Raw genomic sequence first — 14,776 nt, forward strand, 5'->3', positions numbered from 1 at the left:
GGCATTAAAGTCAATTATTGTACAGGCTTTGCCAGCGGAGATTATTTTGGGACTTTTTTAAAGGGATTTTTGGCTCAAACATCAATTTAATCTGTTTAGAAATTATTATTTATTTATTTGTTGTTTCTGAAATATTTTATTATATTCAAACACTGGAAACTATATTATAATATATATTATAAATATACTATAATATTATGATTTGTTTGTACTACTGAAAAATAAAATAAAAAAAATCTTGTCAAAACTCTTTCATGTGATATTATGAAATGTTTATATAATATTTTATATTGAGGTTATGCTCCCCTTTGTCTAAGTTAAAAAATAAAGCGTGTTTACAAATTAATGTGATTAACTGTAATGTTAATGGGCTCCAGAAGGAGACGCTGTTGTTGAATAATGAGACAGCTGAGCGCGTGCTGTTGAAGGAAGCTCGTGTCGTCCTCGCGTCAGTTGAAAGTCTTCCTGTCCCAGGTGTAGTACGTGAAGGTAAAATCATCATCTCTACCCTGTACCAGACTTCAGATACTGTATGTGAGGGTGTGCTCGACAAAACGAGAAAATATGGTTAACATTAATATGTTGAGGAGAACATTCAAATGTTTTTTTTTACACACAAACAAATCTTAATTAGCATCAATGCAAAATGAATGAACAAATGCTAACCCTAAGGCAGTATATATGATCATAAATGAGATAACTGTCAGCTAAGAAAGCAAAGGCTTGACACATTTCACATTATTAAATGTGATTTGAGTTTGGTTGGTGATTTGAGGCAGATTATGTATGAGTCAGTACAGAAATAGGATGAATAACAAGTCTACCAGTTTTATTGCTATTCACAAATCCAATGATTTTTTTGGTTGAATAAGTATTTAACAAATAAGTTAAAGTAAAAGTAAAAATACTATAATATTAGTATAAAATCAAATCGTAGTGTATTATAGTATGTTATATAGTAGGCTACTGTGAGGGTTACTATATTTTAATCATATTCATGATTCCCCTCCCTACTATTTAGGTTTTAAAGGTTAAAATATCAAATAATCTAGCATTTATTTACAAGACTATTTCTATTCTTATGTTAGTGTATAGTATTATGAAATTGTGTATGATATCTTGAAGGAAAACAACACAGTTTTTCAATATTTTACAATGTTCTTACCTCAACTTAGATGAATTAATACATACCTATCTTTTTTTAATGCATGCACTTAATCTTTGCATCCAAACAGGGATGAATTTAGAAGCAACCAAACACTTTTATGTTTTCCTTATTTAAAGACTGTTACATGAGTAGTTACACAAGTATGGTGGCACAAAATAAAACGTGGCGATTTTTTTAAGCAGATAAAAATGAGAACTATATTGTATGGCGGAAGAGCACTTAGTTTGCAGCACTTTGACCTCAGTAACATCATCACTTCATCACTACACCCCCTCTCGCTCAGGCCCTGTTTACACGTACATGGTTATTTTGAAAAACTGAGATACAAACGGAGAACTCACCTCTAAACCCGATTCTTTCTAAAAACTCTTCTAAAACTGCAGATTTGGAATATCTTTGGTTACATGGTTGCATGTAAACTGAGACAAACGGAGGCAGCCAATGTCACCGTATGCGCCAGAGTTCGCACCTACGCTAAAAGTGCAACCTTTTTCAAAAGAGAAACAGGAAGTGATTTGTTGCTGTTTTCGGGATTCTGATTGGCTTGCGTGGGCTTGAGCTTCTTGTTACACCGCCACCTAGAGGTTTGGCATGCTCTTGACGGCATATATACACGGGTACGTGTCAATGATAAGGGCGTTACGGTTTCAATTTTAAATAGAAATTGATCGAAATTAAGTCACAACCTCGAACTTCGAATAAAAAAAATGGGATCGTCTATGCTGCACGTCACATCCGGTCGGCTTGCCAAGCGGGTAAAAAAAACTCTCAGAGGTGCCTTCAAAAACATCGGTCCAGGGGAACGCGATTTATATTTTAAACACGAGGAATGTATTGCTACTACTCCTTGAAATGCATATCAAAAACAGGATTACTACCTAGTGATCTGACTTCATTCTTTGTCTTTCAAAAAAAAAAGAAAAATCGAGAATCGAATTGAATCGTGACATTAGAATTAAAAATTTTATTGAATCGAGGATTTGGACACCCCTAGTAAATGAACACTTTTCTGAAAACTGACATGTGTGCACAACGTTATTTTTGAAACCGCAGAGGTTGAAATGTACGTTTATGAAAATAGCCGCCCACGTGTAAACGTAGTCTGAAACTTCTGTCAATATTACTGCGCCTGAGGTCGAAGTGCTGCAAACTAAGTAAGTACTTTTCTGCCATACAATATAGTTCTCATTTTTATCCACTTAAAAAATCGCCACGTTTTATTTTGTGCCACCATACTTACTCATGTATCTACTCATGTAACAGTCTTTAAATAGGGAAAACATGGAAGTGTTTGGTGGCTTCTAAATTCATCCCTGTTTGGATCCTAAGGAATGAATGGGGCTAGGCTAAATGCTAACACAGCCACAACAAGCTGTACAAAGTAAAATATTGAAAATGGTGGTTATGTCACTAAAAAATGTGTCTTTGGATCAAAGTACACAATTGCGTCATCTTACTTAAATTTTTAAGTAATTTTTAAATTACATTAATTTTCAATTTTTACTTTAAACCAAAGACACTTTTTTCATTGTAGCATCTGATTTCCTGACTTTTAAAAGTTAAAATAAAGATGTTTAGGGGACAGTGTGTTATAGATGTTGTTACCATGTTGTTGATGTTTACAAGAGTTCTAGATGAAGTACAGCAGAAAATATTGATGTGACAACTTGAAATTGCAGTCGAATCATAATCATTTATATTTTAAGTTTATGAAGGTTTAAGGTTGCAGTATATAGACAGTAGCAAGAGGGACTCTGGTTTCGTGAGAGCACTCATGTTTGTGTGCGCATCGCTCCACAGAGCGGACCAGAGAGGCTCTGTTTCCATGGCTCAGAACAGACTGATGCAACGACTCTCGCTCTTTGAAAGCCCTTACGGGTTTGACTCCTATGACAGGTTCTTATTTTATCTTGCATCGCTGATACGCCACATTGTTGTTTCCGTGTACAATGCGAAGCATGCCTTGAATCATGTCGAATGTAAGAGAAATATGTTGAAATTCATATGAAATGTAAAAAAATGTGGACGATGAATGCATTGCAGTTAGCTAATGTGGGACCAGAGCTTAATATTGTTCACACAAGGTAGACTAAACAAACACCTGTTCAACATCATATGGATTTTGTGGTAAATCTGGGATGAGGTGTGTTCTTTACCTTTGTGTGTAGTGTAATTGAGGTGTGGTCGTATGGACCATCTGTCCTGTTGTACTGATGCAGATGGGGGCTCATTAACTCGGTCCACTAATAATCACTCTTGAAATGAACCTGTAGATTCGGAGCCATTCAGGGAATCAAACAGAAGCTCAGAGCAATTTGGGGTTTGGTTTTACCTTTCATTTCCATTGTTTTTTTTAAGTCACAGGTTAATAGATGCAGCCTACCCTGGCAATTTTATATTTCAAGTTATAGTGCTATATGTTTTCACGGCAGTATGGAAGTCAAACTGCCAGAAGCAGGTGGTACATGACCTTGGTTATAGTGCGAGTATATTGTTGCACAGCATGTTGGTGCTCGGATCTGTTGGAGTTTGCTTTGCATGTTGGTTTGGTTGTTCATGGGAAGTCAGAAAAGCATCACTCAGTCATCCTATGCAAATATCTTTGACTAGGAAAATAGAAGAATGAGCTTTCATTGCTGGCTCTACTACTGGTAAAGTTTGCATAAGCCTTTCACTTTCTGACCTCATTTCCTATCCAACATTCAGCTTATGTGCTTGTTTGTATTATGGAGAGGTACCAAATTTCATAAATATTTAATACCAGCCAATATGTTTACCAGTGTGTCGTTAACTAAGCTCATGGTTTACATACGATTGGTGAAATAAGGCATGCACATTTTTCTCTTTACTAAATGTTGGCACAATAGTGATTTGCTTGGGATGCAAATATTAACTGAAGATTTGTTGAGGCTGATGGTCCAAACACACTCGTCCACATGTCCAAGGGAATATTTGAATTTTTAACGACAGGGAAAATACACCTGATCACATGCCGTTGGGGGATGGACGGCTGCCTTTGGGCGTGGGTCTTGCATGTCACCTGCATAGTGACATATGACCTCAGTGTTTACTTTGTTGTGCATTTCTTAATAGTTTTCAATACCCTTCATTCATGTTTTGTTATTCCTAGCACTACTTGAAAATAAGTCATATATGACTATTCCTGTCACGTTATTTGTATTAAGTCACAATGTAAGACTAGAACATCAAAGTTTGATTTCAATCAGTGATTTTTACTTGCAATCTTTGACATGGCCTTACTCAGTCAATATTAAAGATATCAAAGTTATATTTTCACACAATGTTCTTTACATTCGGTAGGATGATTTTTATTGAAAAGTCTAACCCCCCAGTCACATTAGCTACAAGAGACAGAGTGACAGGCTACCATTCATTTTCAATGGTAGTGGCCTTTTGCCAGCGACAAGCGACGAGCTCGCCGCTGCGCGAGCAAGGTGTGGCCAAAATAGACAAGCAGGCTATTTTATGCAACTGCTGAGCGATGCAACAAAGCGACTGCCATTAGGAGTGAAGGGGCAGCGTGACGTAGGTTTGTGGCCGAGTCGAAGAAAATAATTCAAGATGGCGGAAAATGCGTATTTCTGTATATATCTGATAAGTTTGCCATTTTATCTCATATACTTTGTTACTTTTATCGAGAAATAAATACTTTTAAATTCAAAAACATCGTTCTTGTAACTTAACAATACCTCTGAAGTGACTTTTGATACCGCTTTTAGATACTAGCTAAGGAATGCCCATCAAGCGGGTGTCGCTCACTTTTGTAGCTAATGTGACTGTAGGGTAATGCTGCGTTCAGACCAGCCGCGGTAGAGGCCTCAAGGACGAGTGATTTCAATGTTAGGTCAATGTAAAGACGCATTGACGCGCATCTGGAGGTCTCCCGGCGCGAATGAGGCGTTAAGCGTGGCTCGGTAGTCGCGAATGGCATGAATTGAGCGTTGCAGCGGCAAACGCGCAAGTTGAAAAATTTGAACTTTTGTGTAAAAACGCACCGCGTTAACCGATCAGGAGCTTGCGCTAGTAGTAAAGTGATTACAGGAAGCGAGCGGAGTCACAGAAGCCCCTCCCATAACGCGAATTTCCGCGTGAATGTCTCGATGCCTAGATTTTCACGCACGGCTTTCATGCGCGAATGAAGCGAATAAACTCTTAGTTTCACAGACAAGGCTAAGGTAGAACTGTGCATTAGTTAAATTAGGATATTTAAGTCACTTTTATAAAAATGCCATAGAAAGGAACATTACTGGTGTGCACTGCTATACTTTAAGATATATCAGGGCAAGTTATTTTCTGTTAAGACAGCTCAAACATTCATTTTAGTCTGCCTTAAATGGACAGGGTTTTTTTTAAATATGCTAATTTTCCAGCTCTCCTGGAGTTATTTGAGTTTTGACGTTTTGGAATCCATTCAGCCGATCTCCGAGTCTGGCTGTACCACGTTTAGCATAGCTTAGCATAATCCATTGAATTTGATTAGACCATTAGCATCGCGCTCAAAAATAACCAAGGGTGTGGATATTTTTCCTATTTAAAACTGACTCTTCTGTAGTTACATCGTGTACATCGCCTAGTCCACACGGACACAAGTATTTTTATAACCGGGGTTTTTCCTCCAAAAAATCCCGTCCACACATGCTCGGTTTAAAAGAAGTCTCCGTCCTCATGAAAAATCAATATCTGTGAAATGGGCATAAATCCCAAAAATGACTTTAGCTGGCTTTAGAAATAGGAAATGTGATTTATTGATTTATTATTATTTTCAGTGAATTATTAAAATTGGCACGTTCTGTGTTTCGAATAATAAGGATACCCCTGCCTGATAAATACCTGTTTGACAGACTTTAGGCGGACTGAGGGATTCTCTGAGCCTTGTGTATGAAGCTGAAGTAATGACAGAGTTAGGAAGCCCGAAGTCTACCACACAGCAGCAGTCTGTGTCTCTGTAGACTTTGAAGTGTGTATTTGTGCGGTGTGTGTTTTTGTGCCTGAGGATACCGCGTCCGTCTCGCCCTACAGATGAATGGGACTTGAGCCTTGTGCAGTCAGCAGCTGCTTCCTTTGAACACGCGGAAACAAAAAAGGCTCTAAATCTGTACTGCCGCTTTCATCTGAGTATTTGATACCCGTCTTCCTCACCTCACCGCCATTGAGCGTAACACCCTTTGACACGGGGTGTTCAAAGTCATTGTGTGTCTTTCATTCTTAAATTCGTTTTTATTTTGCTTTTCCGGTATGTACTGTACGTATGCGTTGCAGTATTGAAAAGAAAGAAACAAAATAGCGTATTGTCTAAAAAGTGATACAGAAATGATTTTTTCCCATCATTTCTGCAGATTTGACCTGAAAAAACTTTTTCAGTGCTATTCAGTTTTATGTAATTTTATCCCTGTATACCACGTCTTTCAAGCGATGACCTCATCAGGGAAAGGATGTAGTTCAAGACTAAAAATAGTATGTCAAAATAGCAAGGGTGTGAGATAACCCAAGCGGTACATCTTGGGTGAGCCTGACAGATTCCCGCTCATGGAGGCAATTAGGAATTTTTCAAAGCAGGATTCCTTGGCCGCATGTAGCAGAGGCCCAGCACTGTACCAGGCAAAGGTTTCCACCAAACTATTCTTGCATAACCTCTGGTGATAACACTAGAGCATTCTTTAAAGCAGTCTTCCCAGACGCCCAACATCTTTTCCCCAAACGCGAGTCTGGTTGTACGTTTTATATAGATAGAAAAGTTCTGATTAGGAAAACACTTTTTTCTTGAAATGCCATTTCTGTGAATTCTGTGCATGGATTTTTTGGTGGGTACTTTGACCAGCTTATGATCTGGCTGTGTATGTTTGGAGGGCAGCATCTGAGGTAGGTCACTTGGGGTTAAGGGGTTCTCAAAAGCTGCATAATTTGATAATCCAATGCTTCCTCCTTCTTTCTGTCACTTTTACCACCCATGCTATTGCTGCCAATGGTTATCCTCTTTCATCTGTGCTGCTTTTTTGTTTGACTTGGTTTTAGGTTTGACATAGCATTGTAAAGAAAAATGTATAATAAAAAGTATTAATTTAATTTTAAAAACAGGTTACTTTTGATACCATTTCATTTTACTGCTTATGCAAATTTACATTTAATTTATGCATTTGGCAATGCTTTTATCCAAAGTGACTTACAGTGCCTTCAAGCTATACATTTTATATTTTAACCAATATGTGTGTTCTTGACAACAGTCAAGCTACAGGAACACAGTTGCAGTTGTCCTAATGCCATAGAGAATCTTACATAATACAATTTTAAATGACAGTGAGTAAATCTGTTAAACCAATGATGGAAGTATTTGCATTTAGTGCATATTTATGCAACATTATTGTCATATACTGTAATTCTGTGTAGTATGATTAAGCCAATGTAAAAGCACAAAGCCTTTGGGCACGTGTATTTTTTCTTGCGTTATATGCAAATGTTTCTTTGAAGAATACAATGTCCTTGTCCATACACGTCATCTTATCCATGTGGAGAGCTTGAAAGCACTGCTGTGTCAACAGCAGGCACACCTTGACATTTTCTGTGACGATTATCCTACCAGATTTAAATGTATGCATTTGGCTGATGCTTTTATCCAAAGCGACTTAGTCTATACAGTGCATTCTGTTTTGTCCATATGTGTGTGTTCGCTGGGTTTAACCCCTTGGCTAACATAATGCATTCATGACATTTAATATTTGTGGTAGGTCATAAATTGACATGCAAAGCATTACTTAAACCAATTACTCTGTTATGCAATGTTGGGATTATACGGCATGATTTAGGAATTGGATTGTACTCTTATGTTTTGAATTGCTTTTGAAAAGCTTTTGCTTATTGTTGCAAAGCCGTTTTATAGGTGGACTGAACTGCTGGGCTGTATTTGTGCAGCAATAAAACTACCAAGCCTTCTGATAGTGCTGTGTTATATTAACATTGGCACATGTGATGCAGTGTAGCTGGCCCGTAGAGACTGTATTTGAAGAACAGAGTCTGATGGTGCTTAAGGCTTTGGACTTTGATTCCTCACAATTCATAAAAAATATGTACATGATGTGAAGTGGGCTGACATAGATAACGTCTACCATTTTGAAAATACACTTAAAGAGCATATGAAGCCTATGCTTTAAAGCTTTGCTTGTTTTCTGTGTTTATATTATTGTTTATATCACTGTAAATGATTGTTAATAAATTTGTCAGTGCTCAGGTTTGGTGTAACACGCAGTAAAATAAAATATTTAGTAGTTAGTATGTAGTATATTTTAATCCTGGATAAAAGTACATTGAACTTGTTTTGTATTATTATGATACATTTCCAGTTAGGAATGTCATTTATTTAACAATATTTCTTTGTGGACAGCATGCAGGTTTAGAGACATTACCTCCTTATTCATTTACTCTAAATGTCAAGGTTTCTGTCTCAGTTAATGCACATCCCATCCCTTTGTCAAGACCTTAAGCATGTTTTAGCATTGGATTTTTTTGTCAGTGAATAGATCAAATCCGCTTTAATATTTCTTGCTACATCTTCATGTTACACACATGCATGTACTTCACACAAATGTTTACAGCTTGTTGTTGATCTCTGTGCCCTTGGTACATCTCATTGGTCCAAAATGCCGCTCCTCTAGATTTACTGTGTAGTAAACATTAAATGTGTTCTGATTGGATGTGATCGTAACACCTCACACACATTAGTTTCACATTCAGTGTGGAAATATTTTGTTGCTTGAAACTGGGCACGCGGCACCTGGTAAAGACACAATAAATTGCAGGTCATGCATCTTATTGTACTTGAGTAGGCAACAGGTTAGTAACGGGCAGATCTGAATGAAATTAGTAAATTGTGTGAATTCTTGATATACCGTCTGTCTATAATGGGATCCATGTGTCAGGGGTTGTTCTCACTACCGTGACTGTTGATATCACCCTGAGGAAAGCAGCAGCATCTCCTGGGATGTACAAGTCCTGATTTAAGATCATCATCTTTTGTGATGTCATACTGTGGTGAGGTGCAAGTCAGTATAATTGTAGTTTTATGTACACACCTAATATTTAAAAGTTTTTTTTATGTAATATTTTCCTAAAAATCTGCCTTATGGATAGTACTGTGCAAGAATATTAGGCCACTGTGCCACCATTAGATTTTTTTTTAGATTTGTGATGGTATAATGACCATAATGACTTTCTCTTTATTAGAAAATACAGGAAATTTGTAGTCTATTTTCTTAAAAAAAAAAACAGATAATTTACTTACCACCCTGTCATCCAAAATGTTGATGTCTTTCTTTGTTTAGTCGAGAAGAAATTATGTTTTTTTTGTGGAAAAACTTCCAGGATTTTTCTCATTTTTTATGGACTTTAATGGATCCCAACACGTGACAGTGTTAATGCAGTTTAAAATTGCAGTTTCAAAGGACTCTAAACGATCCCAAACGAAGCATAAGGGTCTTATTTAGCAAAACGATTGTCATTTTTGACAAGAAAAATAAAAAATATGCACTTTTAAACCACAACTTCTTATTTATTTCCGTTTATGTAACGCGCCAGCGCGACCTCACGCAATACGTCATCACGTCAAGGGGTCACGGAGGACATATGCGAAACTACACCCCAGTGTTTACAAGTGTGGAAAAAGAGGACCGTTCCGACGTTGTTGCATGTGAAATGATACAAATTAATGTCCTTGTGTCAGTTTATTGTTTTAAAATGGTCCGCAAATGTGTGTTTCATATATGTAACACGTGACCTTTCCACGGCATTACGCAATTACGTGAGGTCGCGCTGGCACGTCACAGGACCGGAGATAGATGAGAAGTTGTGGTTTAAAAGTGCATAATTTTTATTTTTCGTTTCGCTAGAAAAGACCCTTATGCCTCGTTTGGGATCGTTTACAGTCCTTTGAAACTCTGTTGAAACTGTCCATTAAAGTCCATTAAAATGAGAAAAATTCTGGAATGTTTTCCTCAAAAAACATAATTTTTTCTCAACTGAACAAAGAAAGACATCAACATTTTGGATGCCATTGTGTTAAGTAAATTATCTGGATTTTTTTAGAGAAATGGACTAAATGTTTAAAAAAAAAATACAGAAAAACTCAGCTTTTAATTTTTGTATTAAGTTTGACCTCCCCTTACACTTGAGCAATAGCAGGAACCTGCAGGCTCTCTTAAAGGGGACATTTCACAAGACTTTTTAAGATGCCAAATAAATATTTGATGTCCCCAGAGTACATATCTGAAATTCTAGCTCAAAGTACCATATAGATCATTTATTATAACATGATAAAATTGCCACTTTGTAGGTGTGAGCAAAAATGTGCCATTTTTGGGTGTGCCCTTTTAAATGCAAATTAGTTGATCTCTGCACTAAATGGCAGTGCCATGGTTGGATAGTGCAGATTAAGAGGCGATATTAATAAGTTACTGGGTTGTTCTTTTTCCACATGTTCTAAGTTAACAGAAGCACTGGGGACCCAATTATAGCCCTTAAACATTGAAAAAGTCTGATTTTCATGATTTGCCCCATTTAAACCTAAATGAAAATAAAACTCTAATTCTTATGACTTCAGTCTCCTCAGAAGGGTTTAAAGGTGCAATAGAATAAAAAACTTTAGTATTTATCTAAGCATGTTCATGGTAATGAGGAGTGGTAATGAGGGGCAGTTGTAGTTATTAAAGCATCGGGCTTATAACCCGAGATTTGCCGGTTCTAGGCTCACGGCCGGCGGGTTGCAACTGTGGTGCCCTTGAGCAAGGCACCTTACCCTAATTGCTCCCCGGATGCTGGGATAGCTGGCTACTGCTCCGTGTGTGTGTGTGTGTGTTTACGACTTGCAGTGTGTGTGTGTGTTCACTACTCACTAAGGATGGGCTAAATGCAGATGTCACATTTCAAGTATGCGTTGCATACTTTACAAGCTTGTCACTTTCCCTTTTTACATGGTACTACTGACATATCGTGAGCCTCAAACACGATTGTTTCCTCCTTCTTATGTAAGCCTTGTGCATGCAAAAGACAGCTGGAAAACAGGCCAATCTCAACATAAGAATGAAGAATGATGTAACAATCAAGATGTACGACCCTACAGGTTTACTAATGTGAGCTACTGGCATGAGCCGCAAAGCCGATCCGAGCAGAGCTCAGCATTATTTATGACCCTTCCAAATAGGGCAAAAATAGACCATTTAATTCAAAGGACAAATCCTAGTGTTGTAAACGGACATGGCAAAACTTTTCTGGATATTTTTATATATGGGTGGTCATTTAAACCATGTTGAGGCTTCTGAGAGTAGTGATATTTTAGATATTTGTTACTTTGATCTGAAATTTGTTTCTCAGACACCTGACAGTGTTAAGAAATAAGAAAATGACCTCCCTTAGGTTGGTGCTTTCTTAAAATTTTTTGCACCCCAATCCACATTCCATTTAAATAAGCAATACGTTTAGCGACTCACATATTTTTATGAATCTCTTTGGCTTGAATCAATGACACAAACTGTGCCCTGTACATCTAACGTCATCCATGGTAACCGGTCCATAGGGATGAGTCTGTGAAAGAGTCTGTGTAACCATGATCAGAGCTCCCTGTGGGCAGAAAGACTCACAAACAAATCTTGCATCATTACCAGCCCTTCTGTTGCTTTTCCATCTGTGCACACACATATTTCACAAGCTCTTTTTATTTTATGGCAAAACACAAAGGAGGATTTAAGGTCAGATACAAATAAAAATCGATTGATCCCTTGCCTTTATTTCGCATGCATGCTGACTCATATAGGGCTCTGATGTCATCCATAAAGTTCTCAATGTAATAAGCAAATACGCCTGAAAAATGGTGCCGGCAGGTGCGTAACAGTAGGAGATATTGTAATGGCTGTTTTTTAGCATCCTCTCCTGAAAAGCACACATAGCTTAACAATACTCTGTGTGCCTGAAAGCTAAGTGAGCAGAGCGGGCTTTTAGCAGAAACAATAGAAGAGGAGATCTGCGAGACAACAGACAGTCTCGTTTTCCAAACAAACTCCTTCTCTCTTGTTTTTCCCTCATTATGTTAGTTGACATAAAACAGGTCTGGCACAGGTGTGTTTGATGGTCTGTTGAGGGTAATACTGAAAAAGAGAAGCTTTATGTTGGATGTGTGCACTGAGTCAATACATTAATATGGATGTAAAGGGATGTTTTGAATCTAAATGAAATCATTCTTAACAGAATATGACTGAAGTCCTATTACAATATAATATGGTGTATTCAGCAGTACTCTCTAAAAAATGGTGCTAAATAGCCCTTAAAGTGGTTCACTGGCTCATAATCATAGGGGGACGGTTTTAAGTGCTAAACATCTCCTTTGTAGAACCTGTGTAGCACCATATTGTGCTGTCTTAAACCATAAGTGGTGCTACAGTATAGTCATGCTTTAGCACTTCTTACTGTACGTTCACACCGCCGCTGAATTGATCTTCCAAAGAAACCCAGGCCGCCAAGTCAAGGAAGCTTGTCAAAAAGTATGGGGAAGCTTGTTGGCGCTTTGGCCGCTCTGAAGTCTGTTTTCTCAGAACTAATGTTTTGATAGGAATGAAAGTTTACATTGTATGTTTCTCCGGAATCAGCCAGCAAAGATTGTATAGGCTATATTCCGATTGGTTGCTGGCGTTTTGCCGCTGCTTGCCGCTGAACCGCGTCATAGCTCATTACCATAAGGTTGAGCTTCTTTCAACTTTCTGATTGATGCTTTGGTCGCCCAAAACGCTTCCATTCTAAATGAATGACTTCCGGTAACTTTAAAAGCTCAAGTCGGCGGCAGTGTGAACGTACAGTTACAGTATGGTTCTACAGCATTAACGAGCAAATAGCACTAACTCAGCACTCACAACTTTGTTTTTAGCATTGTAACAACGTTGTACTTAATTTATTGTTTAATATATTGTTGGAGGCGTACATCTCGACTGTTACATCAAAGTTGGTGTTATGGTGAGATTGGCCTGTTTTCCAACGGTCTTTTGTATGCACAAGTTTTACATTAAAAAGAGGAAACAATCATGTTTGAGGCTCATCACCATGTACAGAACTCTTATAATTAATCTATGCCCAGGTAAATACAGTTCTAAACTCTACAGCACCTTTAAAATCATAGCAGTTGTTTATGTCTTTTCTCTTACACTCAAAAAGGCTGGCTTGTTTCAGCCTATGGTTGCGTAAAATATAGACAAACACGACTGTTTGGCTGTTTTAACCCAAAACACTGGTTTGTTTTAAACCATGGTAGGTCAAATAGGGACATATTTTTGGGTTAATTTAAATCCAATAGTTGGGCTTGTCCATATTTTACCCAACTATGGGAATATACCCAACTCATTGACTTACATTGACAATCATGATGTAAATTCTAGGGCTGCAACAACAAATCGATTAAATAGATAAAAATTGATTACTAAAAGAGTTGGCAATGAATTTCATAATCGATTCGTTGTGTCGCGCTACGCAGATACTTTTAATTATAAAAAAGGAAAAACTTAAGTTAAGTGCAGTGTGAACACACTCAGTCTCTCTCACCCACTGTTGCTTGCAGAGTTCGGCACCTCATAGACAGGGCGGAGCAAAGATAAAAAAAACAGCGGAGGTAGAGGAAAACCACGTCAGTGTTTTACTCCTCCCAAACAAACGTAAGCGTGTCACCTTGAAGTTAGCCGGCAAAGATGTAAACAAACAAAGACGACACGCTTATGCTTTATTGAGCGACGACAGCGGGTAAAAAAACTTTATAGAACCAATAAAAAAGTCCAATGACAAACTCCAATGATATTAAACAAAGAAATAAAACTTTGAGAGAGCTTTTTATGAACGCTTTTCCCGTTTTTGTTTTTTATCCGATTAATCGAAAAATAATCGACAGATTAATCGATTATTAAAATAATCGTTAGTTGCAGCCCTACTAAATTCACCCGGTTTACAGCGTATCAGTCACACAAGATACATTTTTAGGATATGTGTATGTAAATTAATTGTTACTTCTGGTGTTATTTGCAATCAGTTGCGGCTTGTGACTCCTCATCGGAGGGGTGCAAATTCAAAATAAGTGTTCGGAGTGTCATGTGTGTCCCTTAACAACTCTGATTACGCATGAGATTATGCGAGTATCTGGCAAACGCGAGCATCTCTTTGATTATAAACCCTTTAGACGCAGCAGGGACTTATTTTGGCAGGACACGTGATGCACACACGATCTCTCAAAGCGCAGAACACATATTTTGAAAAAAAGAATCACACACATGACGGGCTACATACATGTTGTGACAAACTTTGCATCGAGCGCCCTCAAAAAAAAAGAAGTCACCAGCCGCCACTGTTTGCAATGTTTATGTTTTAATCGGGCAGGATAAGGGATTTATAAAAAAAACCCATAAGGTAGATTTCAGAAAACTATTTAACATTATTATTTTAATGCATTCTTTGGCACCTTTAAATGCAGAGAAGTTTTGCATGATTCAGTCATCTGTTAAACATTGTCAATTAACTTATAGCTCAGCTTAAAGGGTGCAAGCTTTTTTTAAATCATGAATGTCCTGTAAATGA

The 14,776-nt window shown here is 37.6% G+C and overlaps 1 protein-coding gene across 1 annotated transcript in view; it reads left to right on the forward strand.

Moving 5' to 3' along the window:
• The first annotated feature begins 380 nt into the window (after positions 1 to 380).
• The window catches only part of ttll10 (tubulin tyrosine ligase-like family, member 10), a 46,069-nt gene continuing 31,673 nt past the window's right edge, over positions 381 to 14,776 (forward strand). Inside the window, exon 1 of the mRNA XM_055188920.2 lies at positions 381 to 489. The gene's annotated coding sequence lies outside the window, so the exon portion shown is untranslated. The remainder of the gene's footprint in view (positions 490 to 14,776) is intronic.

This window comes from Misgurnus anguillicaudatus, chromosome 13 (assembly GCF_027580225.2).
Source record: "Misgurnus anguillicaudatus chromosome 13, ASM2758022v2, whole genome shotgun sequence".
Classification (NCBI taxonomy): domain Eukaryota; kingdom Metazoa; phylum Chordata; class Actinopteri; order Cypriniformes; family Cobitidae; genus Misgurnus; species Misgurnus anguillicaudatus.